This window comes from Macaca fascicularis, chromosome 10 (assembly GCF_037993035.2).
Source record: "Macaca fascicularis isolate 582-1 chromosome 10, T2T-MFA8v1.1".
In the NCBI taxonomy this organism is placed as follows: domain Eukaryota; kingdom Metazoa; phylum Chordata; class Mammalia; order Primates; family Cercopithecidae; genus Macaca; species Macaca fascicularis.
In genome coordinates, this window is record NC_088384.1 from 29,471,157 (window position 1) to 29,484,381 (window position 13,225).

At 49.4% G+C, this 13,225-nt stretch overlaps 1 protein-coding gene across 1 annotated transcript in view; it reads right to left on the minus strand.

Moving 5' to 3' along the window:
• The window catches only part of BCR (BCR activator of RhoGEF and GTPase), a 135,529-nt gene that overhangs the window by 82,245 nt on the left and 40,059 nt on the right, over nucleotides 1-13,225 (minus strand). The window lies entirely within an intron of this gene.

Here is a 13,225-nt window from a genome sequence, read left to right on the forward strand (position 1 = left end):
CCAAGAACCGAGCATCCAGGCAGGAGACGGAACTACAGGCACTGGGGCCCACAGGGAACTCTGATGTGGATGCTCTGTACAGGCTCTGCCTGGAGACATCAAGGGGCCCCAGGACACAACAGAAGGCACACAAGAGCCTCAGAGGGCAGATTTTCTACAGGATCCCAATTGCCTGGAAGGATGCTTCTATCCAAAGCTCTGGACCCAAGTCCAGGCTGAAGCTATCAGAGCAGCTTTTCTTCCCTCAATGCGATCCCCTACCTCGAAGAAAGGTGTCTCAGCCTATGTGTGTGCACACACAGGTGTGGCATTTGCATTTACTCAACAAAGCCTATCCCAGCTTCTCTCTCATCTTTGCCAAACGGATCCAGAATAGGGGCTCCGCGGTCTGGCCTGACCACGTCAGGCCTTCTGACTGCTACAGATGGTTTGTTAATAAGGCCTTCCTCCACGAGTGCGACCCAGCAGCGTTCATTCAGTCTTTCTGATCCTGCCATGTCACCTGAAGGGGGCGGCAGATGGGGGCGGCAGATGGGGCCGCCCATGCTCACAGGTGCAGCAGGTAGGCTCGCTGATGAGCCACACAGCCAGTAAGCATCCCAGCTGGGCCAGAACCTGGATCTGCAATAGGCTCTGTCAGACCCCAGGGTCCTGCCCTTCCAAGTGGGGAACCCCACCAAGATGCTGGTCAGGTAAAGGGTGGTGCTTTGGGTCCTGTCCCAACCCACTCTGGTGCACCTCCCACTCCCAAAGAGCCAGGTACCCTCTCTGACAGGCTTGAGTTCCCCTACCCTTGTGCCAGCAGTGCTGCTGGCTCCCAAGCAGCAGAATTCATGAGCTGGGCAGTGCAGACCTTGGTTCAAACCCAGCCCTACCACTGCCCAGGTGGGTGACCTTAGCACGTGACTTAATCTCTCTGGGCCCCAGACTTCTCACCAATAAAAAGTGGATTCGGCGGATCAGCCAGCACACCCGGAGTCCCTGTGAGGTGCTAGCTAGGCACCATGCTTTACAGCACCCAGAACAGTGCCCGCCCAGAGCACTTGGGGTCCTGGGTCCTACCATCCCTGCTGCACCAGGAGATCTAAAACAAGCAGGCCCTGTCGTTGGCCAAATACTGGGTCTCCAGGCTTCCAACAACCATGGAAGCGAGAAGGCAACAGAAAATTAGAGGATCACACTAAGGTATGAGTTACTACATCGAGAGCAAGCCCCTGGGCTGGGAGGCTGGAAAGACAAGACAGGGCAGGGCCTGAGGGACGAGCTGCCTTGGGACAGGCTGAGGGCACCCAAAGGAACAGGCAGGTAGGACAGGGCCAGGGGAACCAAGGAGTGGAGCAGGGCCAAGAAAGATAACAGGAAGACCCCCAAGACTTACTCTCTCGCCTGAGACGTGCCACCCCGCCACACCTGCAGCTCCAAACAAAATTCTCCCACTGAAAACAGGGCATAAAGGTTGGGCGTGGGCACGGGTGGGGACATAACTCACAGGCTCATCTGCTCCATGAGGCTGGCCAGATGGTGCCCAAGTATCCAGAGAAGGATGAACTTCACATTCCTGCAGGATTCCATGCCTGCTGCACACAAGCAGGGGGCTGGGGGAGGGGCAGCCTAGGTGGCAGACAGAGCACTGCCAGCTCAGGCATGGCCCAAGTCCATGGGCCTCTCAACACCACGGCTCCAGCCAGCACAGACTTGGTATTTTATGTTATTTAATGTTTTATTTTATGTTATTTTATGCTATGTTATTTTATTTTATGAGACGGGGTCTTGCTCTATTGGCTAGGCTGGAGTGCAGTGGCATGAACATATCTCACTGCAGCCTCAAATTCCTGGGCTCAAGCAATCTTCCTGACTCAACCTCCTGAATAGGTGGGACTACAGGTGTGCACCACCACGTCCAGCTAATTTTATTTTTTGTAGAGACAGGGTCTCACTAGGCTGCCCAGGCTGGTCTCAAACTCCTGGCCTCAAGTGATCTTCCTGCCTTGGCCTCTCAAAGCACTGGGATTACGGGCAAGCCACTGTGCCCTGGTCCAATTTTAGAAAGGCACCCACGTGTTCCTATGCAGCAGTAGAGGAAGGTAATTGTCTCAAAAACAAAATTCCTTCTTTCCCATTAGGAAAAAAGGGCAGCTTTCATTTCCCGGGCATCTACCACACGCCAAACCGTTACTGCTAATCCCAACACAGCACTATAAGGTTTCTACAATAAGTCTCATTTGACAGAGGGGAAAATAAGACACAGAAAGAAACCATAACTGGCCTGGTGCACGGTGAGGGTGACTCAGCCCCGTCAGATGGTTCGGGATACTGTGCTCTCTACTCCACCTGTGGCCCCGTGAGGAACGCTATGTGTCCAAAACAACTGCATGGGATGGGTGCTCTAGGAAATGACAGCTGGATGTGCAGCTGGGGAGCAGGCTGGTGGAAAGGAAGGCCTGGCATGCAGGACAGGCAATTTTTGGGATCTTCTGGACATTTCCGAAGATCTTTATGCACCAGTGGCCTGAAGCCTTTCTCTCTCTGGAAATGCAGGCAGGCCCTTCAGTGAACATGCAAATGGCCATCCCTACCCTGCAAAGACCATTAGGTCAGAGACAATGGAATTCGATAAAAGGGTCTGAAGCAAAGCAGGCAATGAGCAAACCCTGGGACACTGCTGAATAAACCAGCAGGAGGCAGAGAGAGGTGTTTTGCCTGGAAAAAAAACCAAACACCAGGAAGACCCAGCAGGCAGGCCTACATCCGCAGTGTGTATATCAGCTTAGCCCTGCTGGGGCAGGGGTCTTGGGAGGGGCCGCAGGAAAGTTACTGGGGTGGGCTGAGGTGATCAGTATGGGCCACCACCCTCAGAACGCTGTCTAAGGGCAGTAGTGGTCTATCCCAGGGAACATCACCACACACAGAAGGACATGTAAATGTAGAAGCTTGAACTTCCAATTCCAGGCAAGATGGAAAAGCACGCTACACCCTTTCCCACTATCCACAGGTACAAATTCTGCGTAAAACTCATGAAACCTCTATCATGGAATTCAAAAAGGTAGATAAGGGCAGGAGGACTGAGCAGAGATTGCAGGACTTTAAGGACACCTCAGCAGTGATTTTTCTGGTTTTTTTAGTTTTTGGAATTTTGCCTTCCAGCCTGGGCACTAGAGTAGCTTGAAACTACCAACAGGCACAGACAAGAGGAAAAAAAGAAAGAACCAAACAGAAAAGCTTGCTCTCTCTAACCAAAGGCCCAGGAAGGAGAAATCCTGTGGATTGAATTCTTTTGGCTTTATCCACCTTTCCCCAGCAGAAACATGTCCATTCCTCTCCCCAGAGATGCAAGCAGTGGTCTTCCTGGGGTGGAGGCCCGTGGACTCCTTCCACTCTACACTAGCCCAGCACCAGCAAACAGGTGAAGCCCCTGTCCCCCTTCACCAGCACAGCAGCAGTGGACCTTCAGGGGGAACTCTGGCAACAGTGCCGGGTGACAGGCTAGAGCCCCAGCCTACTAATCAGAACACCTGGAAGGGTGGACATGGGGAAGCAGAGAGTATAGGGAAGATCATGGAGAGGAGGGAGCTGGAGAAGGGATCCTTTAAATCTACATAAGAAGCCCTGGGCTCACCCCCAAACTGCACATGTGTGAAAACCCTTGGAATCAGCACAGCATAGATCACTGCCCAGTTTCAAACTGATCCCTGGGTGGTAAACAGCAGGGAGGATACTGGAACCACAGAGCAGAGAAAGTGAGACAGGATGTGCCATCTGAATCTAACTGGGTTGACTGCCTATTAAAAAAAAAAAATCATTCAACATTTTCAGAACATTTAAACAGGGTCCAGAGTCTCATAACATTATATTCAAGATGTCTGGGATATAACTCAAAATTACTTGACAGAGAACTAAGCAACATAAACTGTCAAAGGAAAAAAAGCAATCAACTAACATCAACCCCAAGATGACTCAAATGTTTGAATTATCGAATAAGACTTTAAAGCAGGTATTATAACCATGCTCTAAGAAGAAAACGCAAAGACTCTTGAAACAAATAAAAAGACAGGCGTTGTCAGCCAAAAAAACCCCAGAAGCTATAAAAAATAACCAAACAAAAATTTAGAACCAAAGAATAAAAAATCACCTGGAGGGGTTCAACAGCAGAATGGAGATGACAATGGAGTCAGTGAACTTAAAGATATATCAATAGAAATTATCCAATTTAAGTAACAAAGAGAAAACAAGAATGGAGAAAAATGGAATAAAACCTCAAAGATCTATGGAACAACATCAAAAGATGTTGATGTCTAATTTCATGTCACAGGAGTGCCAGAAAGAGAGGAGAGATGGAAGCAGAAAACAGTATCGGAAAATATAATGGCCGAACACTTCCCAAATTAGGGGAAGAACACAAATTTACAGACCTGAGAAATGCAGTAAACCCCAACCAGGATAAAGAAAACCACAGCCAGACACATCATAATAAAAGTACGGAAAACCAAAGTTAAAGAAAAAATCTTGAAAGCAGTCGGAGAAAAAACAACATATAGGAGAATAAGGATTCAAGTGACTGTAGATTTCCCATAAGAAGCTATAGAGGCCAGAAGAGGATGAAACATCTTAAAGTCCTAAAAGAAATGAACTGTCGGCCGGGCGCGGTGGCTCAAGCCTGTAATCCTAGCACTTTGGGAGGCCAAGACGGGCAGATCACGAGGTCAAGAGATCCAGACCATCCTGGTTAACATGGTGAAACCCCGTCTCTACTAAAAAATACAAAAAACTAGCCGGGCGTGGTGGCGGGCGCCTGTAGTCCCAGCTACTCGGGAGGCTGAGGCAGGAGAATGGCATGAACCCAGGAGGCGGAGCTTGCAGTGAGCCGAGATCGTGCCACTGCACTCCAGCCTGGGCGACAGAGCGAGACTCCATCTCAAAAAAAAAAAAAAAAAAAAAAAGAAATGAACTGTCGACCCAGAATGTTATATCCAAAGAAAACATCCTTCAGGAATGAAGGTAAAATAAAGACCTTCGCAGATGAAGGAAAACGAAGACTTAGCCCTATAAGGCTTCTTTTGAACTTCTGGCCGGAACTATAAGGTAGTATGTTTTCTTGTTTGAAGTCGCTAAGTTTGTAGCAATTTATTGCAGCTGCAATAGGAAACCAATACATTTATCTTTGACTAAAGATCAGTAACAGAATGACACCTGGAAAAACCTCCAAATACTTAGAAATTAAACATTACTATTAAACACTACTAAATGATCCACAGATGAAAAAGGAAGTCTCAAGGAAAATTAGAAAATGGTTTGGAATGAATGAAAATAAAAATGCAATATATAAAAATTTGTAGGATGCAGCTAAAGCAGTGCTTGGAGGCAAATTTACAGCATCAAATGTTTATATCAGAAAAGAGGAAAGGTCTCTAAAATTTTTTTAAAAAGATGAACAAAGTAAATCCAACAAGAAGAAATAATAGACTTCTAGCAGACTAACAAACACAAAAAGAAAGGCACAAATTACCAAAATCAGAAATGAAAGAGGGGATATCACTGATCCCACACACATGAAGAAGATACTAGGGAAATACTGCAAACGACTCTGTGCACGTAAGTTTGGCAACTTAGATGAAATGGACCAATCCCTTGAAACCCGCTGGTGAACACTCACCCTGACCACCATACCCCTAAACATTCATGGTGCCAACTAAGGCCTGCAGGAAAAAGAGCTCTGGGGCTGACAGTAACCTGAGGCAGACAGAACCATGACCCAACAGGCACAAGGACCTCACAACATGACCCAGGCTTCTAAAAGATTTCTTAGATTCAAGAATCACCCTGGAAACCAAATCTCCAATAACTCAGGGCCTTAGAAGTTCTAAAAGGGCGTAGCACTGGTTGTACTATTGTGATCTGAACCAGCAAAGGGTCTGATGTGACAGGAGAGAGACCGCTGAAATCAGAAAGGTCAAAAGGTCATGTCCTAGAGGCCATCAAGGCCAATGCCCTGTGTCACCATGCAGCTAAAAACAGACTTGCAAATGGTTTCTCCTTCCCAGATGGGGATCTCTCACACTTCCCTGACAGCTCATCCCAGTGTTTAACCATGCTTACAGTCAAGATGTTCTTCCTTATGTCCTACAGGATGGTTGCAATTCCAGCTAATTTCTCCAATTCCTGTGCAGAGGGCTGGACCACAGGGGACGGCTTCCTCCCTGATAGTGGGCTGTGCGATTCACGCAAAAGATATATCTTTGGAGCCTCCACTGGTAACTGGGGGACACTGGGAGCTACTTATCAGGGTTGTTTTAAGACTGAATACAATAGCAAAGTGTCTACTGCTATGCCTGGCACACAGTAGGTATGGAAAGTGGTAGTCACCATTAACAAGTGGCACTTGTCAGCCTGCTTCTCCCCGCTCTGAAAATCCACCTCCTCAAATACTTTATGAAAGACCCTATTTTCTACCCTATCAATCATTCGGCTTGTCAGGCAGCTCCATATTTGCATGGTTTTGGCTTTGAAGGAATTGTTTTGTTTTTTTTTTGAGACGGAGTCTCGCTCTGTCGCCCAGGCTGGAGTGCAGTGGCTGGATCTCAGCTCACTGCAAGCTTCGCCTCCTGGGTTCACGCCATTCTCCTGCCTCAGCCTCCCGAGTAGCTGGGACTACAGGCGCCCGCCACCTCGCCTGGCTAATTTTTTGTATTTTTTAGTAGAGACGGGGTTTCACCGTGTAAGCCAGCATGGTCTCGATCTCCTGACCTCGTGATCCACCCATCTCGGCCTCCCAAAGTGCTGGGATTACAGGCTTGAGCCACCGCGCCCGGCCTGAAGGAATTTTTTTAAAAGCTCAAGGTGAACTGTGTTCCCAGCAAGCAGCTCGCCTATTTAAAAGGATCCTGCTCCAGACACCTCCAGGTCACCACTGGCAAATGCTCAATCCTGGCCTGGTCTCTGAACCAAGGAAGTCTAACTTCAATCTCCCCCAAATCCAAATTATAGGACTCTTGGCCCCTTTCAGGTGCAATGGAGGGGACCTGTTCATTCATGTTGAACCTAGCTGAAAAGATATTCTGCTATTGCATGTCTCTCCATTTCTCTGTCTTATCCTAAAGCAGGGGTCAGCAAACTTTTCCTGGAAAGAGCCAGCTAATACATATCTTCAGCTTTGCAAGCCACGTGGCATCTGTCTCAACTACTCAACCTTGCCATCACAGCATGAAAGCAGCCATATGCTATACATAAGCCAATGAGTAAGTTGTGTTCCAATAAAATTTTATTTACAAAAACAGGCAGCAGACAGGACTAAGCTGTAATTTGCCAACCCCTGGCCTAAATGTGAGGGAGAGGCCTCAACCACCATCCTTTCCTCCTACATTTCCCGCAGTCAACACAGACTTAGAAATTCACCACGGAGCTTAGGAACCTCTCTCTTCCTCTCTGCCTAGGCAAGAACCAATTAGCACAGGTAAAACACCGTTAAGACAAAAGAATATCCTTTGCTCTCTTACTATGTGGCAGCTGATACACCACCCCCGATACACACACACACACACACACACACTCCTTCTCTCTCTCTCTCTCATACACTTAATGCCAATAAATATAAAATAATTACTTCAGGCCCCGTGGGAAGGATATTTCTGATGGGAAAGCTCACAACCGCTGAGGCAGAAAATGTCAGCCAGGATCTTGATTCATACAGAAAGGAGATTCTGCTGGAAAACAGCATAGGACATTTGAAGGAAATGAATCATTTACGGAGCGCAAGAAGGTTTGCACCGTTTCTCAGGCAACACCCCACCCCACCCTGCCCCACCCTGCCCGGGGACCCAGGCTCCGGCAGGTCCCAAAGAAAGGGCGCCGGATGTGGGCACACGAGAGTGCCAAGCCCAGCAGTTTGTTTGTGTAGCTTTTCACTCGCCTACTTTTAAAAGGATCCAAAGCAGCCTTAAGAAATCAAACAGCGTAAAAATAAGGCCACTGGGAAGAAAACAAAAATGAAGGCTCAAAGCATGTTTCAGGTCCCGGGATGCACTGGCTGTGCAAAATGAACAGTGAATTGGCCCCCGGGCTCCCCGACAGCAAAGGCCAGAAAAGGGAGGAGTCTTGGATGACTGCCTTCCAATGACAGAAGGGCTCGGATGCAGAAGCACAGGGACCTGGAATTCCTTACTGTGGATTCCTCAGCTCTGTGATTCTAACCCATCACTCTATCTGCTGAAGCGCATTGCAAATAAACCATGGTGTCAGTGGGATATAAACTAGAGGTAAAGGGTGAGAAACAAGCCCCGGGCCATCCCAGCCATCTCCAGACCCACAGAGACTTCCCCATACCCACGTCCTGATTAGCCACTAATGCAGACTGAAGGAGACTGAGCTTGGGCCACATCCTCCAGGTCCCCGTGCAAGAGCCTGGAGGATGGCCCTGCAGTCCAGTCTCCAGCCAGCAGTCTTGCCTTCAGCAAAGTGCATGCCCTCCACCTGGCCTGGCCAGCTTGCCGCAGGCAGGGTGTGAGAAGCAGGATGGGGACAGAGAGGAAATCTCAAAATAATCACAATGCATGCTACTCTGGAGTTCAGATGATAACTCTGGTCCATGCCCCTTAGGGTCAGGTGTCTTCTGTATTTAAATGGAAGAACCAAGGCATAGGAAAGAAAAAAAACACCACAGACCAGCCAAGTCAATTCGGGTTCTCCTGTCTCAAACACTAGACTGTTCCTTTCATTGAACAGAAAATACCGAGTCTCAGAGGGGAGCTCGTCTTATCCTGCTCCAGGCAAGCTTGGCTGCCTCCTGCTTGGGCCCCCCTCCCTGCAGCATCCCGGCCACCTGCCCCAAATGCTGGGTCTCGGTGGCTGTCCCGGAGCCAGTGGCCAAGAGGACCAGAGACATCTACAAGAATATTTGTTCCAGCCCCAAGAAGCGGGGTGCCCGCCAGGGGCCACTCTGTCCAGGTTTTGTTTTTTTGGGGGGTATGGAGTCTTGCTCTGTCGCCCAGGCTGGAGTGTAGTGGCGTGATCTCAGCTCACTGCAACCTCTATCTTCTGGGTTCAAGCGGTTATCCTGCCTCAGCCTCCCAAGTAGCTGGAATCACAGGCGTGTACCACCATGTCCGGCTGATTTTTGTATTCTTAGTAAAGACGGGGTTTCACTGTGTTGGCCAGGCTGGTCCTGAACTCCTGACCTCAAGTGATCCGACCGCCTTGGCCTCCCAAAGTGTTGGGATTACAGGTGTGAGCTACAGCGCCCAGCCTCTGAGCAGGTTTTGGAGGGCGTCCTTCCTTCTTGGAGGAGGCCAGAGTCTCTGGGCAGACTCGTGGCATCACAACGAGTGGGTAATCAGGGAGTGGGCTCTTGTTCCAGCCATCTGCCACCCCACCACCCCGCCGAGAGAATGTGGCTCACCTCACCTTGAGATGGCTCAGAGCAAGGCGGCAATTTGACTCTCCTGGAGGCATAAGTGAGAGCTGAGCCTTAGAAGAAATGCCATCCACTCCAAGGTACCGCCTAGCACTGACAGTTAGAAAGCAGCCATCACCACCACCTAGACCTCGGTCCTCCCACTACAGTCCATAAAGAACTCTAAGAATCGTTAACCAAGTAAAGGTATAAATGCCAGCGCAAAAAACCAATTCAGGCAGCCACCTGGGACAGGAGAGCCCTGGGTATCAGAGAGGTGGCCCAGGACAACAGCAGTGACCACTGTGTGGCGGCCACAGTCGAGATATCTGCACCCAAGCCTATCTTCCTGTTGTGGAGTCAGTCCCTTTCTCTGCCATTTCAGCACCAGCTTCCTTTAGACCATGTGGAAAAAAGAGATAAACTGTCCCTCCAAACCAGCGGGTGAGATAAGGGCACTCCTGCCTGTCCCTGTGTGTCCCACATGGGGTCCGGGGCATCAGGGCCTGTGCTTCTGGGAAAGGCAGGAAGAGGCGGCTCCCCATGGGCAGGCAGGGCCTTGGCCAGGAATCATTTAGTGGGGAGAGGAAGGAAAAGGTCAGCAAAGTGCTCCCATTACAGGGAGGACAGGGATCAAAGCCCCCCGGCTGTCAACGTCAGGAGGAGAGGCGGGGTGAAAACCACATGGCACTCAGGGTCAAGAAACAAAACCTGAAATCTCACTGTGCACTGGGAGGGTGGGAGACTCGCCTGGACCCTCACCAACTGGAGTGGAGGAGGTCGCAGACCCCACAGAGCCAGGCCCTCCTGGCCACTGCCGCCTTCCTGAGCCCTCCTCCTTGAGTCCCCCCTCACTGCAGCCGAGGGCCCAGCCAGCCAGAATAGGGGGGCTGATACTAGGAGAAGAGGGGAGAAGGGAGCGACTGTGCACACAGAGCTTTGGATATGCTCTCATTTCACCTTGAGAGGCACCATTGGAGGGAGTCAGCATCCGCATCTACAAGATGCTAAGAAATGTAAGCAAACCCGAAAGCCCAGCCTCGAGGTCCCTGCTCCTGTCCCACAATGGGCCACACACACAGGTCCATGCACTCACACACCCATACATGGACACTTGAAGATATGCATGTACACACACAAGTGTGCACATACAAATACTCGCACATGCTCACACTCACACCCCAATTCCCTTGGTGGAGTTCTTGTCACACTGCTAGGTGGTCACCCTCCACTCACTCCAAGGTGCCACCCCTTGTGCTATGGACTGAATACTGTATCCCCCACCAAAGCTCTTATGCTGAAGCCTAACCCCCAATGTGATAATACTAAAAGGGGGGCTGCTGGGAGGTGATGAGGTCGTAAGGGTGGAACCCTCAGGAATGAAATTAATGCCCTTACAATAAGAGGCCCAAGAGAGCTTCTCTGGCCTTTCCTCTACATGAAACACAGCAAGAAGACGCCATCTATGAAGCAGGGAGCCCTTACCTAACATGTAATCTGTAGGTTCCTTGATCTCAAACTTCCCTGAATCCAGAACTGTGGGCACTAAATCTCTCTTGTTTATAAACAGCCCAGCCTGGCATTTTGTTATGGCAGCCTGAACAGACTAAGACACCTTGTTATTCTCTATCAGAAGCAGGAGAGATGCTGCCCAGAGACCAGGACAGGAATTCTGCCCAGGTAACCACCTCAAGGTTCCAATGGAGGTGTTCGCAGCCACCCCTGCGCCGCCGTCGCTCTCTAACGCCAGCGCCGCCTCTCGCTCGCCGAGCTCCAGCCGAAGGAGAAGGGGGGTAAGTAAGGAGGTCTCTGCACCATGGCTCGTACAAAGCAGACTGCCTGCCAATCGACCGGTGGTAAAGCACCCAGGAAGCAACTGGCTATAAAAGCCGCTCGCAAGAGTGCGCCCTCTACTGGAGGGGTGAAGAAACCTCATGGTTACAGGCCTGGTGCTGTGGCGCTCCGTGAAATTAGACGTTATCAGAAGTCCACTGAACTTCTGATTCGCAAACTTCCCTTCCAGCCTCTGGTGCGAGAAATTGCTCAGGACTTTAAAACAGATCCGCGCTTCCAGAGCGCAGCTATCGGTGCTTTGCAGGAGGCAAGTGAGCCCTATCTGGTTGGCCTTTTTGAAGACACTAACCTGTGTGCTATCCATGCCAAATGTGTAACAATTATGCCAAAAGACATCCAGCTAGCATGCCGCATATGTGGAGAATGTGCTTAAGAATCCACTATGATGGGAAACATTTCATTCTCAAAAAAAAAAAAAAAAAAATTCTCTTCTTCCTGTTATTGGTAGTTCTGAACAGTAGATAATTTTTTTCCCATGGGGTCAAAAGGTACCTAAGTATATGATTGCGAGTGGAAAAATAGGGGACAGAAATCAGGTATTGGCAGTTTTTCCATTTTCATTTGTGTGTGAATTTTTAATATAAATGCAGAGGCGTAAAGCATTAATGCAAGTTAAAATGTTTCAGTGAACAAGTTTCAGCGGTTCAACTTTATAATAATTATAAATAAACCTGTTAAATTTTTCTGGACAATGCCAGCATTTGGATTTTTTTAAAACAAGTAAATTTCTTGTTGACGGCAAAAAAAAAAAAAAAAAAAAAAAGGTTCCAATGGCATGAGGGAGGAAGGCTTGGGCTCTTGAACTCAGCTTCACAGGCCCAGATAACGTGGCCCACGTCTAGTCTGTTCCACAAGCATGCTGTTGGTCACAGCCCCCAAGCCTATGGGCCGCCTGCCATGCTCCCCTCTCCCAGGCCACGTCTCCTTCTACCTTTCGCCCTTCGCCAAATCCCACCCTCTCTTAGCCTTCTCTACAAAACCTACACTCCTCTGCCTCCTTCCTCCGGAACAATTTCCCCTGCTCTGAACTTTCTCAGCACTTAGCACTTGTGCAATTTATCTGACAATTGTATCAACCTTTTCCACCAACACACTGTGAATTATCACTTTACTTCTCATTTTAATCTTCATATGCTGTGTTCCACCTTCCCACTTAGCCTGGAAACTTGGCCAGAATCAGACGGTTTTCTGTGCCTTACTGTGCCTAGTAAGGGGCCCAAGACGCGCCAGGCAAGTGTGTCACTGTTCACTCTGCAAGCATTAGCTGGGGACCTACTACATGCCTGACATTGTTTTAGGCACTGCAGATGTAGAAGTGAACAAAGCACACAGTAACTGCAGGAAACTAGCGGCAGGAAACTTGCTCCACAGGCAGACCAAGAGGAGTAACAGGTGAGAAGACAGGGGGAGGGCTATCACTTCTCTCTTTCTCTTTTTTTTTTTTTTTTGAGACAATCTCACTCTGTTGCCGAAGCTGGAGTACAGTGGCATGATCTCAGCTCACCGCAACCTCCGCCTCCCGGGTTCAAGTGATTCTCCTGCCTCAGCCTCCTGAGTAGCTGGAATTACAGGCGCCCGCCACCACGCCCGGCTAACTTTTGTATTTTTAGGAGAGACGGGGTTTCACCGTGTTGGCCAGGCTGGTCTCGAACCTTTGATCTCAAATGATCCACCTGCTTCCGCCTCCCAAAGTGTTAGGATTACAGGCGTGAGCCACTGAGTCCGGCCAGCTGTCACTTCTCATAATAAAGACAACCCCGCCATCCTGAAAGCTGCCCCATGAAGAAAAGTGGGAACAGACAGAAACTCGAGTGAGCCTGGCGGGAAAACAAAAATGACTCTTGCCACTGATTGAGGATCTGGCCTGAGTCCTGAGAAATAAGGACCCTGCCCCCTACCAGAACTAATCAGAGCCAGCAGCTTTCCCTAAGAAGCACTGAGCAGTGTGTGCATCCTCGTGTGGCCTCTTCATTCAGCATGGAGGTGCAG